This window comes from Equus caballus, chromosome 23 (assembly GCF_041296265.1).
Source record: "Equus caballus isolate H_3958 breed thoroughbred chromosome 23, TB-T2T, whole genome shotgun sequence".
Classification (NCBI taxonomy): domain Eukaryota; kingdom Metazoa; phylum Chordata; class Mammalia; order Perissodactyla; family Equidae; genus Equus; species Equus caballus.
This window is the reverse complement of record NC_091706.1, coordinates 19,173,334-19,188,718: the sequence shown is the minus strand read 5'-3', so window position 1 is coordinate 19,188,718 and position 15,385 is coordinate 19,173,334. Positions and strand designations below refer to the sequence as shown.

The following is a 15,385-nucleotide window of genomic DNA, read 5'->3' as shown; positions in this document are numbered from 1 at the left end:
ATGGCCCTGCAGGTCTTGGTGAGTCTCTGAACTTCTCGTGGAAACGGAGCCCAGCTCCACAGCCTGCTGCCCGGGCTCCCTCCGCCCTTCTGTTGCACGGCACTGCCACCCATCTCCAAGCCCATGTTCTTCACAACTAGTCAGCTGGGACAGTGACACTAAAGAAGCTTCACATAAAACACAGAAAAAGGGGGCCGGCCCGGTGGCGCAGCGGCTAAGTTCGCACGCTCCGCTTCTCGGCGGCCCGGGGTTCGCTGGTTCGGATCCCGGGTGCGAACATGGCACTGCTTGGCAGCCATGCTGTGGTAGGCGTCCCACGTATAAACTAGAGGAAGATGGGCACGGATGTTAGCTCAGAGCCAGGCTTCCTCGGCAAAAAGAGGAGGACTGGCAGTAGTTAGCTGAGGGCTAATCTTCCTCCAAAAACAAAACAAAACAAAACAAAAACACAGAAAAAGGTAGATCCCACCCACAGGCTAGAACAGAAAGCTTCCAGGGAACCTACGTCCTCCTGTCCTACCAACACATGTCCCTGAGACCTCCTAGCACGTGGGTGGCCCAAGGTCGCTCCTGCCCCGGGAGTCACCCTCAAGCTCTTGATGAGGTTAGGGGCCTGCCTCTGGGTGTCTATCTCATGTTTGCTTGGAAGCCACATGGGTTAGATTACCACTGACTGCAGAGCTGGAGTGGATGCTGTGACTGTAGTTAACAGGACAGTATTGTACACGTGGACAGTGCTAAGAGATTAGATCTTCAGTGTTCTTACCAAAACAAAGGGTAACCATGTGAGGTGATGGATGTGTTCACTGACCTACCTGGTCATCATTTCACAATATCCATGAGTATCAAATCATCACGTTGTACACCTTGAACTTACAATGTTATATATCATTAAAACTGGGGTTGGGGGTGGAGAAAGTTCCCTTCCCCAGGATGCTTCTCTCACTTGCTTGAGAATTCCTCTGGTAACGGGCAATTTGTTTAATTTTTCTGTTCCCTGATACCTAGTGCGAGGCAAGAACTCACACCCAGTTCAAACGTGAGGAGGCTTCAGAAGAGCAGACCCCTCTTGACTGTGCAGGGACCGAGGTGCCAAGTGGGGCAGAACAGGGACCCAGGGCAGCAGAGCTGAAGGTGAGGAGGACGGAGGGAGCTTTATGGAGGCGACGGTGAAGGGGGACAAGGGGCGCCGAGAAAATCCTCTATGGCTCAGCTTTCCTTAGGCTGCTGGAACCTATAATGGCTTAAAATTATGGGAAAAATCTTCCGTTTGGGGTGACTTTTGAAGGCTCCTCATCTCCGTTGTGAATCTTCACCTGAGGATCCTTTTGGAGCAGCCACTTTTGTGAGGAAGGTCAGCATGAGCCATTGTAATAACAGTTACATGATCAAAGCTAAAGAATGATGCCTTTTAAAAATAAATAGTGAATTAGAGTAGAGTCACAATATCCTTCTGTGAGCAGGAGGAAAAGGCTGGGACCACAGCTCAGGGGCGGGAGCTGTGCGAACCCCAGAACCTGCTCTCTTTTGGCTGAATACCATCAGGCTCCCTGGGATGCAGCGCTCAGCTGTGCACCCGGAAGTATTCCCTTTGCACACCTTATTCTCTTTTTAATAGTAAATTCCGGCTGCACACTCGTCCAAACACCCCTCATCATAGACAACCAAGGACGCCTCAGCACAGAGGTCGCAGTTGTCTGCTGAGGGGCCACTGCCCTCCAGTCTTCGTGGCAGGGGACACACTGACCTGCATCTTCATAGGAGTGGTGGGGACAGGACTGATTGCACATATCCCTGCACAGGAAGGACCCAGGCACACACTCTGGGGAAGGGGACAGCAGCAAGCGACCCCCAGAGGGACAGAAGAAAGGAATTCATTCCTTCTGCAGAGGGCTGGCCAGTCCCCACCACGCTGGCTCATTGGACATGAGTGTACGTGTGTCTGCCCCTTCCCCACCCTGCCAGGGCTCATCCTCCATGTCGCACAGGCCCTGCCTTGGGAGAGGAGACCACATATGATGGCCCGATTGGATGGTGCTGGGTTTACATTCTGACATGCTCTTCCCCTTGAGGGTGCAAAGAACTGTGGTTCTGCGGCAGATGAGTGATGGCTGACATGCTGGAGGGATTGTTCTGAAATCCCGGAAAGCAGTAACAGAGTTTCAAAGTTGTATCAAGCCCCTTAGGCTCTATTTAATATGGAAAGAAGTTTAGGAATTCTTGGATTAGTTAATTTTTCATTCACTGATAGGGTAGACCAATGAAATATACATAGTTAATTAGCATGATAAATGCATTGTAGGCATATTTTGTGTTCATTCTCTTGTTTGGGGGAGAATTCCAGAAAACACTTTGGTTTGACCAAGAGAATCCCTTGGATCGGACAGCACCAGTTATGAGTCAGTCTTATTCTTGGGAGGAAATTAGACAGCCTTTCTTGGGAGATAATTACAGAGAAAACGTTCCTAGCTAGAGCATTGTTCTCAGAGTCTTATAGTTTCCCCCAGCACTTGGGATAGTGCTTGGCTCCCCTAAGTGCCCAGTACAAGTGTGTGGAAGAAATCATGCAAAACGGAGCTCTTGTCTGTCTTAACCTGCAGAGTCCACAATGGAAAGGCTTTCTCTCCTCCTCAGCTTCCTCAGTGATGTGCACAGTGATGGATGCATTTCTGTGAAGGTAGGGAGACTGGTTCCCCCAGTTCTGCTCGGACACCCCACCCTCAGAGAGTCAGCCCCCAGCTGGGGAGGCTCCACAGAGCCACGCTCTCCCCTAGGATGCTCCCAGCTACCTCTGCATGTTTTCTCATGGATGCAGTCCTGACACATCTCTGGGCGACACTTGCACACCCCCTCCACAGCCTCATGCCTCTCAGAGCAGTTTTCCTCTCACCCTCCCTGGTCTAGGATGAGGCCCCCTTCACAAGAGTGGCCGTTGGTGGCATTTCCTCCACATGTTCTGCACGGAGAGCTGCAGCGTTCACAGGTGCCGTCTTCTGCATAGAAACCCCTGTGGGGAGGAGAGAGCAACTGGGAAAGCCTCCAGCTGGGGAGATGATTCCCACCTGGAGGCAAAGGAGTCAGGGCTGTGAGCATGAACTGCTGCTGCTGTCGACCCAGACGAACCACTGGATCTCCTGAGGAAGTGTGGTCAGAGATCACGTCTGCAGAAATAAACGAAAGGGACTGGTGTCCTCCTGGGGAATTTGGTTTGTTTCAAAACAACTCGTGTTAATTCCTATCTAGATTAGTCACCTTCTGATTTCCCTCTTTTGTCTCTTAATATTAATTTTCTTTTTTTGTTTGTTTGTTTAAAGTAGAAAATGCTTTTTATTCAATTTAATACGTTTTTAATGAAAAATTGTTTTAATTTAACAAATTAGAAAAAATATTTTTAAAAGCCTCAAGAGGTTTAATGACCTATAAAATGGGAACTGCTTCTCCTTCTGGATGCTCTGAGCCAGCCTCCGATGGCTTCTTTCAAACACACATGTAACATTTGCACACAGCATCAACCACATCTGGAGCGCCTGTCAGTGGAGTTTGTGTTTGTGTGATTGACTTTCTTCCAGGTGGAATCTGGTGACTGTATGTGTATTGTACCTGAGTGGTTAGCCTGTCACACTATAGATAACACTCACTGGTGTGTGAACACAGTAAATATGAACAACCCCAGCCCTCTCAAATGTAATCTTGAGATGAGGAAAGTGTGGATGATGTTTTTTTGGAGGGAAAAACTGAGGGGAAGAGCTTGCAGAAGCAGGACAATTATACACCAGTTTAGAGAAAATGGACTTCCGATGTCATAGGTAGCTAGTCCAATTGTTTTCTACATTTATCCTTGTATTACTCAGCTGCTGCCATAATAGTGCTGTGTAACAAAACACCCCAATCTCGTTGTCACTCATGTATCTGTGGGCAGGCAGAGCTAGGCTCAACCTGCACTCAGAGAGGCATGTGTCCTTGTACAGGAAGAACTCAGGCATGCTCTCTGGGGGAAGGAGGCCTGACTCCAAGCTGCACACTGGATCTGATCTTCACGTCCCTATATCCTCCCGGCACAGGGGACTACTGGGGCATGTTTTTCTCTTAGCCTTGACAGAAACACAAGAGGGGAAGTTCAACATGGCCAACACATTTTAATCTGCTTCTTTTCTGCTAACATCCCATTGGCTAAAGCAAATCAAACAGCCCAGCCCACAGCCAAGGGTCAGGGAAGGCCATTCTGCCTCTCCTGGGAGGTGCTGCAAAGTTACAGGAAGAGGGCAGGGGTGCAGGGAGGGTGAAGGATTGCAGCGAATAACTCCATCTCCTAGAGTCCTCTATGAACCCTAAAGCCTGTACGGGCCTCCTTCTCTACAGCATCTTTTCTTCATGTTTTAATTGATTAACTCAATCACATCCATTCAACCCTTCTTTCAGGCATCAATTTCTTATATTTATTCACTATGCAAAAATGCATTCAATGGGTCAGGAAGAAATAGGATAGGAGTGAATAAAAGGCACATTTCTAATGTGGTTTTAAGGAAGAAAAATTGAAGTATAAGAAGCAGTTTAGGTAGAGGCCGGCCCCATGGCGCAGCAGTTAGGTTCACACATTCTGCTTTGGTGGCCTGGGGTTCACCAGTTCAGATCCTGGGTGTGGACTTATGCACTGCTTGTGAAGGCATGCTGTGGAGGTGTCCCACATATAAAGTAGAAGGGGATGGGCATGGATGTTAGCTCAGGGCCAGTCTTCCTTAGCAAAAAAGAGGAGGATTGGTGGCAGATGTTAGCTCAGGGCTAATCTTCCTCAAAAGAAAAAGTTTAGGTAGAAGAGGGAGGAACTAAATAGTAATCAGATGAAAGCTAAGACTAGGCTTCCTCACACATTAGCATCCTTAGATTTTGGACCACAATGGAGAACACTCAAAGGACAAAGACACTGCCACTTTGTCCCACAAAGTCAATCTCTTAAAAATGAATTAGACAAGGCAGTGGAGAGAACATATTACTTGCTCATCTAGAGTTTGATTGAATTTGAGAAATTTGAAATTAAGGAAATTTAGTGCATTCTCAAACGCATCACATCTTCTACCTGAACGAGAGTTTGGTGGAGTCATTGTTTCTAAGTTTGTAGTTAGGAATTTGGCCTCGAATAAAGATAAGTCTGGCCTTTCCCCCTAGTCAACTTCTAAACTCTTGGAACTTCCCAAGAGGTAGGAAGGTGTGTGTTATCCATCATGGGCCCTCCTACCACACCTGATAGTTCCTGCTAACAAAATGACTTGGTGGGGCCAGCCTCAACCTGCAGTTTTAAGATGAGACTAGTGAAGCCAGAAGGACTAATCCTGTGTTGAGAGGTTGAGGTTTTGGGCCAAATGGTATCAGTTGACCTCTGGGGAATTTTCTATGCTAGGCCTGGCCAAAGTCGCTACAGAATAGTTTCTGGACACTAAAGATGAACAATTCTAGTACAAATTTGAAAAGATGCAGCATGAAGAAACCTTTTTCAGATTCTTCTCATCAGGGAGTCAGTGGCTGTTGGACGAGAAGCTGAAATGAAAGGAATGGATACAAGCAAAATAGAAAAAAAAGTATTGAAGACTACTGCTAACTCAAAAATACATGAATCTCAGGAACTTGTTGGGAGGCAGCTGGAAGGCAACATGAGAAGGTGTTTTTTTCAGAGAGCCATTTCGCTAAAAGCAGCCTTCTCCACACAGATCTGCCCAGCAATTTGTCCTCCTATTTTCTCCCTGCATTTACAAAACTCTTCCGTTAATGCTTTATTTCACTGTTCTTTTTATTTCAGAAGACGAATATTTCTTTGGATGAAAGCAAAAATGCATCTCTTTTTTGCTCACTTTAATGGGTTGTCAATTCCCAGAACATTTGAAGAATCCAAGAGACAGTTTGGAAAAGGTGGTAAGGGTTAAATAAGTAAGGTGATCATGATGACAACCAGTTCAGTCCCGGCATAGCAAACGTCAATGAGGAAGCAATGGTTGACTTTGGTAAGTAGATTTCTGACCTTCTCATCTGTTATGTAATGATGTCTGTGCTAACTTTGCTGAGGCTGGAGCACGGTTGTTGGGGGAGCAGGCCTGGGACTCTCCTGCCTCTGTCTTGCCTCATACTCCCTTCTCCTCCTGGTTTCTCTGACCCTGACCCTTTCACCAGTAAGCATCTTCTCAAATACCAGCTGGGCAGGAACCTTGAAAATACGCTGAATAAAAGAAGCCAGTCACAAAAGATTGCATTTTGTCTCATTTTGTTTATATGAAATGATCAAGAAAAGGCAAATCTATAGAGACAGAAAGTAAATTAGTGGTTGCTCACGGTGGGGAGAAATTAGGAGTAACTGCTAAAAGGGTACAGAGTTTTCTTTTGGGGTGATGGAAATATTCAAAAATCAGTTGTGGTGATGGTTGCACAACTGTGAATATAGTAAAAACCTTTGGATTACACGCTTTATATGGGTGAACTGTGTGTTTTGTGAATCATATCTCAATAAAGCTGTTATAAAAAATAAAAGGAACTCCAGTTGGATAAGAAGGTGACCTTATGCAGTGGTTAAGCACATGGACTTCAGTGCTAGAGAGATTTGGGTTGACATGCCGACCACACCATGGATTAGCTGTGTGATACTGAGCATGCTAACCCTTTACCCATCCGTAATATGGGGGAAATCATAGTATCTAGATAAGGGGATCCTTCTGAGGATTAATAGGATCGTACATTTGAAGCCCTTAGGGCAGTGCCTGGATATCGCAAGCACTCAAGTAGCTGTTTTTAAATGGTTTCTTTTCCCATGGAATCTCTTGGCCTTTTGTTTGTTAAGGCTCTGGGAGGTATGACATTGATGTAAACCTTCCTACTGTATTGTAATGTAAGCCCTTTGCAAGCACAGACTTCCTTCAGTCGATCTTAACTTAGCTTCTAACATCAACTTTTGCACCCAGCAGCTGCTATATAAGCATCTGTAGAATTGAATATGCTTGGATTCTATACTAGATTGGAAACTCATTGAGGGTAAGGACCATAACTCATGTTTGTACCCTCCAGGATCCATTTCAGTAATGGATAAAAATAGGTCATAGGAAATAGGCATTATTTTTATCATCAAGTTCTTTTATTTATTTTTCTTTTGAGGAAAAGTAACCCTGAGCTAACATCTGCAGCCAATCCTCCTTTTTTTGCTGAGGAAGACTGGCCCTGCTGTAACGTCCATGCCCATCTTCCTGTACTTTATATGTGGGATGCCTGCCACAGCATGGCTTGACAAGCGGTGCCATGTCTGCACCTGTGATCCAAACCGGTAAAGCCTGGGCCACAGAAATGGAACATGCAAACTTAGCTGTTGCACCACCAGTCTGGCCCCATCAAGTTCCTTTAATCATCGGGCAAATTAAATTTCTAGTTTCTTAAAATGGATGTTGTTGGTTGCTTCCTGAAACTCATTTTTTGCCTCCCTCTCTCCACTCTTCCTGGCCATCAGTGTTCTGACTCTGTTTGGGTGTTCAGGGGTGAATCTCGTTCAGCCCGTCCCAATCCTTGTATTTCCATTCTCCTTGCCAGAGATCAGTTTAGGAAGGTGTAATGATGTATTCTGGATAATGAGATGCGAAGGGAAGGCTGAGGGAGTTTTCTTTCCTCTTAAAAAGAGATGAACTGGGGAAATGGGCCCTTTTCTGTCTCTGGTTGTTGCAGCTTGGGGTGGTGATGTTTGGATATGGAGCAGACAATGCAGCTCAGAGGAAGACAGGCTAGGGAAAGGACAAGAGCAAAATGGAAAGACTGCGGGTTTTCAATGAGGTGTTGGCCACTGAAGCAATCAACACTGGATTTCCAAATTTCTTGTTATGTGAGATAATAAACCCCCGTCTTTTCTCAATCATTCTATTTGGCATTTCTCTCTCTTGTCACTGGAAGTTTCCTGATGTACTTTTCCATTTGCTCCTCCCTCTTCCCATTAGGTAAATCCTCCAGGTGGGAGCATTAATAGGAAGAGTGATGGAATGATAAACCACAGGACTGAGGAAGCCTTGAGGAATCCATAAATAACCAGGTATTATTCTCTTTTTTTTTATTGAGGTCATAGCAGTTTATAACGTGAAATTTCAATTGTACATTATTATTGTCAGTCACCATATGTATGTGCCCCTTTACCCCTTTCATCCACTCCCCAACCACCTTCCCCTCTGGTAACCACTAATCTCTTCTCTTTGTCCATGTGTTTGTTTATCTTCCACATATGAGTGAAATCACTTGGTGTTTGTCTTTCTCTGTCTGGCTTATTTTGCTTACCATGATACCCTCAAAGTCCATCCATGTTGTTGCAAATGGGATGGTTTTGTCTTTTTCATGGCTGAGTAGTATTCCATTGTATGTATATATATATACCACATATTCTTTATCCATTCATCATTTGTTGGGCACTTGGGTTGCTTCCACATCTTGACTATCGTAAATAATGCTGCACTGAACATAGGGTTGCATAAGTCTCTTTGAATTGTTGATTTCAAGGTCTTTGGATAAACACCCAGTAGTAGGATAGCTAGGTCATATGGTATGTCTGTTTTCAATTTTTGGAGAAATCGTCATCCTGTTTTCCATAGTGGTTGCACCAGTTTGCATTCCCACCAGGGTTCCCTTTTCTCCACATCCTTTCCAACATTTGTTATTTTTTGTCTTGGTGATTACAGCCATTCTGACAGGTGTAAGGTGATAGCTCATTGCAGTTTTGATTTGCATTTCCATAATGATTAATGATGCTGAACATCTTTTCATGTGCTTATTGGCCATCTCTATATTTTCTTTGGAAAAATGTTTGTTTATATTCTTTGCCCATTTTTGGTCAGGTTGTTTGATTTTTCGATTGTTGAGTTGTATGAGTTCTTTATATATTTTGGAGATTAACCCCTTCTTGGATATATGAATTGCAAATATTTTCTCCCAGTTGGTGGATTGTCTTTTTGTTCTGTTCCTCATTTCCTTTACCTTGCAGAAGCTCTTTAGTCTGATGTAGTCCCATTTGTTTTTTCTTTTGTTTCCCTTGCTGAGTAGACATGGTCTTCAAAAACATGCTGCTAAGACCAATGTCAAAGAGTTCACTGCTTACTTGTTCTTTTAGGAGTTTTAGGGGTTCAGGTCTCACGTCCAATTCTTTAATCCATTTTGAGTTAATTACTGTGTATAGCATAAGATAATGGTCTACTTTCGTTGTTTTGCATATGCTGTCCAGTTTTGCCAACACAATTTGTTGAAGAAACTTTCCTTTCCCCATTGAATATTCTTGGCTCCTCTGTCGAAGATTAGCTATCCACAGATATGTGGTTTTATTTCTGGGCTTTCAATTCTGTTGCATTGATCTGTGTGCCTGTTTTTGTGCCCCTACCATGCTGTTTTGATTACTATAGCTTTGTAGTCAAGGATTGTGATGCCTCCATCTTTGTTCTTCTTTCTCAGGATTGCTTTGGCAATTCAGGGTCTTTCAATGTTCCATATAAAGTTTAGGATTCTTTGTTCTATTTTTGTGACAATGTTGTTGGGATTCTGATAGGAATTGAATTGAATATGTAGATTGTTTAGGTAATATGGACATTTTGACTATGTTTATTCTTCCAATCCGTGAGTGTGGAATATCATTCCATTTCTTTATGTCTTCTTTGATTTCTTACAATAATGTCTTATAGTTTTCAATGTATGAGTCTTTCACCTGCTTGGTTAAATTTATTCCTAGATATTTTACTCTTTTTGTTGGGATTGTAAATGGGATTGTGTTCCTGACTTCTCTTTTTGGTTGTTTGTTATTAGGATATAGAAATGCAACTGATTTTTGTAACTCAATTTTGTGCCCTGCAACTTTGCTGTAGCTGTTGATTATTTCCAAAAGTTTTCTCATGGATTCCTTAGGGTTTTCTATATATAGAATCATGTCATCCACAAACATCAAGAGTTTTACTTCTTCCTTTGCAATTTGGATACTTTTTATTTCTTTTTCTTGACTAATTGCTCTGGCCCAAACCTCCAGTACTGTGTTGGATAGGAGTGGTGAGAGTGTGCCCCTTGTCTTTTTCCTGTTCTCAGAAGGGTGGCTTTCAGTTTTTCACCATTACGTATGATGTTGTCTGTAGGTTTGTCACATATGGCCTTTATTTTGTCGAGATACTTTCCTTTTATACCCACTTTATTGAGAGTTTTTATCATAAATGGATGTTGGGTCTTGTCAAATGCTTTCTCTGCCTCTATTAACATGATCATGTTGTTTTTATTCCAGATTTTGTTAATATGGTGTATCACATTTATTGATTTGTGAATGCTGAACCATCCCTGTGTCCATGGTATAACTCCCACTTGATCATGCTGTATGATCCTTCTAATGTATTGCTGTATTCAATTTGCCAATATATTGTTGAGGATTTTCTCATCTATGCTCATCAGCAATATTGGCCTGTAATTTTCCTTCTTTGTGTTGTCCTTTTCTGGTTTTGGTATCAGGTAATTTTGGCCTCATAGAATGAGTTAGGAAGCATTCCATCTTCTTCAATTTTTCAGATGAGTTTGAGAAGGATGGGTGTTTAATCTTCTTTGAATGTTCTGTAGAATTCTCCAGAGAAGTCATCTGGTCCTGAAATTTTGTTTCTTGGGAGGTTTTTGATTACAGTTTCAATCTCTTTACTTGTTATTTGTCTATTCAGAATCTCTATTTATTCTTGATTCAGTTTTGGGATGTTGTATGAGTACAATAATTTATCCATTTCTTTAGGGTGTCCAATTTGTTGGCATATTTTTTTTACAGTATCCTCTTATAATCCTTTGTATTTCTGTGGTATCCATTGTAATTCCTCCTCTTTCATTTCTACTTTTATTTATTTGTGCCTTCTCTTGTTTTTCTTAGTGAGTCTGGCTAAGGGTTTGTCAATTTTGTGTATATTCTCAAAGGAACAGCTCTTAGTTTCATTGATCCTTTCTACTGTCTTTTTGTTTCGATTTCATTTATTTCTGCTGTAATTTTTTTATTGTTTCCTTCTTTCTGCTGAGTTTGGGCTTTGTTCTTTTTCTAATTCTGTTAGGTGTCATTTAAGGTTGCTTATGTGAGATTTTTCTTGTTTTAGGATGTGAGCCTGTATAGCTATTAATTTCCCTTTTGGGACTGCTTTTGCTGCATCCCATGTGAGTTGGTATGGTGTGTTTTCATTTTCATTGTCTCCAGATATTTTTTATTTATCCTTTAATTTCTTCTATCATCCATTTGTTGTTCAATAGCATGTTGTTTAGTCTCCACATTCTTTGTCCTTCTACCAGCTTTTTTCTTGTAGTTGATTTCTAGTTTCATAGCTTTTGGGTCAGAAACGATGCTAGATATGATTTCAGTCTTCTTAATGTTATTGAGGCTTGCTTTGTTTCCCAATATATGGTCTATCCTTGAGACTGTTCCATGCACACTTGAGAAGAATGCATATTCTGCTGTTTTGGGACGGAGTTTTCTATATATATCTATTAAGTCCATCTGGTCTAGTGTTTCATTTAGATCCACTATTTCATTGTTAACTTTTTTTTTTGAGGAAGAGTGGCCCTGAGCTAACATCTGCTGCCAATCTTCCTCTTTTTTGCTGAGGAAGATTAGCCCTGAGCTAACATCCATGCCCATCTCCCTCTACTTTATATGTGGGACACCTACCACAGCATGCCTTGCCAAGCAGTGTGCAAGGTCTGCACTGGGGATCTGAACCATCAAACTCTGGGCTGCCAAAGCAGAATGTGTGAACTTAACTGCTGTGCCACCAGGCCGGCCCCTCCTTGTTGACGTTTTGTCTGGATGATCTATCCATTGAAGGAAGAGGGGTGTTGTGGTCCCCTACTATTATTGTGTTCCTGTTAATATCTCCTTTTAGGTTTGTTAAAAAGTTGCTTTACGTACTTTGGTGCTCCTGTGTTGGGTACATAAGTATTTATAAGTGTTATGTCTTCTTGGTGGAGAGTCCCATTTATCATTAAAAACTGCCCCTCTTTGACTCTCTTTACCTGTTTTATCTTGAAGTCTTCTTTGTCTGATATCAGTTTTGCAAAAGCTGTTTTCTTTTGTTTGCCATTAGCTTGGAGTATTGTCGTCCATCTCTTCACTCTGAGCCAGTGTTTGTCTTTGAAGTTCAGATGTGTTTCCTGGAGGCAGTGTGTTGTTGGGTCTTGTTTTTCAATCCATTCTGACACTCTGTGTCTTTTGATTGGAGAATTCAGTCCATTTACATTTAAAGTGGTTATTGATATATGAGGGTTAATGCTGCCACCTTATCACTTGTTTTCCAGTTCTTCTGCATTTCCTTTGTTTCTCGTCCTGTGTAATTCAGACTACCAATACAGTTAGGTAGTTTTCTATAATTTTAGTTTGGGTAGTTTTCTCCTTGTTTATCATTTGTGTCTCTGGTCTAATTATTTGTTTAGTGATTACCATTAGGTTGGATAAAAAAGTCTCATGGATGTGATAGTTCATTTTCTAGTAGCCTCTTATTTCCTTAGGCTAAGCTGATTCCATCCCTCTCCTCTTCCCCTTCTAAGTTATTAGTGTCATATCTTATTCCATCTTGTGTTGTGAGTTTGTGGTTAAAGTGATGAGATTTTATTTGTTATGGTATTTTCCTTCCATTTATCTTTAATGATATAGTTAAATATTTACTAACCTGTTCTCATAGAGAGCTGCAATTTTCTGATTATTGCCTTCCTATTTATCTCCTTGCTCAGGGGTTTGTAATCCCTTTCCTATTTTATTTTCTGATATTAATGACTTCTTCGGGATTTATTGTGTGAGGGTATCTCATGGCAATGAACTCCCTTAGCTTTTGTTTATCTTGGAAAGTTTTCCTTTCTCCATCATCTCTGAAGAATTTTTTCACTGGATAGAGTATTCTTGGCTGAAAGTTTTTGTCTTTCAGAATTTTGAATATATCATTCCACTCTCTCCCAGCCTGTAAGGTTTCTCCTGAGAAATCCACTGAAAGCCTGATACAGGTTCCTTTGTAGGTTATTTTCTTCTGCTTTGCTGCCCTTAATATTTTTTCTTTGTCACTGGCTTTTGCCAGTTTTACTACTATATATGCCTTGGAGAAGGCATTTTTAAAATTGATGTAGTTAGGAGCTCCATTGACTTCTTTCACTTGTATTTCCAGCTTCTTCCCTAAATTTGAGAAGTTCTCCACTAGTATTTATTTGAACAAGCTTTCTGCTCCATTCTCCCTCTCTTCTTCCCCTGGAATACCTATAATCTTCATGTTGCATTTCCTAATTGAGTCAGATATTTCTTGGAGAATTTCTTCATTTCTTTTTAGTCTTAGTTCTCTCTCCTCCTCCATCTGAAGCATTTCTATATTTCTGTCCTCTAAATTGCTATTCAGTCCTCTATAATACCAGCTCTACTTTTTAGGGAATCTAGATTTTTCTTTCTCTCATCCATTCTGTTTTTCATGTCCAGCAGTTCTGATTGGTTCTTTATAGTTTCAATCTCTTTTGTGAAGATGTTCCTGATTTCATTTAAATGTCTTTCTGTATTTTCCTGTAACTCATTGAGTTTTTTATGATAGCTATTTTGAATTCTCTGTCATTTATTTTATGAGTTTCTGTGCCTTCAGGATTGACTTCTGGGTACTTGTTGTTTTCCTTATGATCTGGAGATTTAAGATATTTTTTCATGCTGCTTGATGGTGTGGGTTTTTGCCTCCACAAAGTGATAGTATCTGGTTGCAGCTTCCACCTGCTGCCAGTGAGTGGGGAATTAAGAGATGTGTATTCTGAGCCTGCCACAATCCATGGCTCCCTAGCTCCAGCTGTTGGCTCCTTTTCTTTCTATGAGGTGGTCTGGCCAATCATAGAGCTGGAGCACTGGGCAGGGGGAGGGGCACTGTCTTTCGCCTGCATGATCTCAGGGACATTCTCCCTGGGCCCTCGCTATTTGCTCTCCTGTGGTGCTAGCTTGATGAAGACATCCCTGCAATAGCTTAGTCACCTCTATGTTTGGGGCTTTCCCCAGAGGTTGTGAGGGAACTTGGAGAGTGATTGTGTTCCTTTGGAGGACCACCCCCCACCTTTCCTCTCAGAGCTGTGGCCAGTCCCATGGTCCCTTCTGTTCAAAAACTAAATCTCCCCCTTACCACCTTCCATTTCCTCTGATGTGCCCAGCACCACCACCTTCCTACGTATGGCTGTGTGGGTCTCTCAGACATCTTTTGTGTTGTGTGAATGTCCTCTGTTGGTGCACTAATGTCCTTTTTGTTGTATCATAGAGGGGAGAGTTCAAGGGGAGAGCTCACTCTGCCATGATGCTGAAGTCACTCCTCCAGTAGTTCTATTTTTAATTTTTTGAGGAACCTCCATACTGTTTCCCATAGTGGTTGCACCAATTTACATTCCCACCAACATTACATGAGGATTCCCTTTTCTCCACATCCTTGCCAATATGAGTTATTTCTTGTCTTTTTGATAATAGCCATTCTGACAGGTGTGAGATGATATCACATGGTGGTCTTGATTTGCAATTCTCTCATGATTTGTGACCTTGAGAAGTTTTTTCTGTTTTTTGTTTTTCGTTTTGAGGAAGATTGGCCCTGAGCCAACATCTGCTGCCAATCATCCTCTTTTCTGCTGGGGAAGACTGGCCCTGAGTTAACATCCATGTCCATCTTCCTTCACTTTATATGTCGGATGCCTACCACAGGATGGCTTGACAAGCAGTGCATAGGTCCACTCCTGGGATCTGAACTGGTGACCCCAGGCTGCCAAAGCAGGATGTGTGAATTTAACTGCTGCACCACTGGGCCAGCCTCAACATTGAGCAGTTTTTCATGTGTCTGTTGGCCATCTTCATGTCTTCTTTGGAAAATGTCTATTCAAGTCCTGTACCCATTTTTTAATCAAATTGTTTGTTTTTTTGATATTGAATTCCTTATCTACTTTGGATATTAACTCTTTATTGGATATATCATTTGCAAATATCTTCTCCCATTTAGTAGGTTACCTTTTTGCTTTGTTGATTGTTTCCTTCACTTTGCAAAAGCTTTTTATTTTGATGTAGTCCAATTTATTTATTTTTGCTTTTGTTGTCCTTACCTGAGGAGACACATCCAAAATATATTGCTAACACAGATGTCAAAGACTTTATTACCTATGTGTTCTTTTAGGAGTTTTATGCTTTCAGATCTTATATTTAAGGCTTTAATTCATTTTTAGTTTATTTTTGTATACAGTATAAGAAAGTTGTCCAGTTTCGTTCTTTTGCATGTATCTGTCTAGTTTTCCTAACACTAACTGTTGAAGAACACTAACTGTCTTTTCCTCATTGTATATTTTGCTTCTTTTGTCCTAGACTAATTGACCATATAGGTTTCAGGGCTCTCTATTCTGTTCCATTCATCTA

The 15,385-nt window shown here is 41.9% G+C and overlaps 1 pseudogene; it reads left to right on the top strand.

The window, feature by feature from the left end:
• Positions 1 to 15,385, top strand: part of LOC100055132 (dual specificity protein phosphatase 5 pseudogene) — a 29,433-nt pseudogene continuing 14,048 nt past the window's right edge.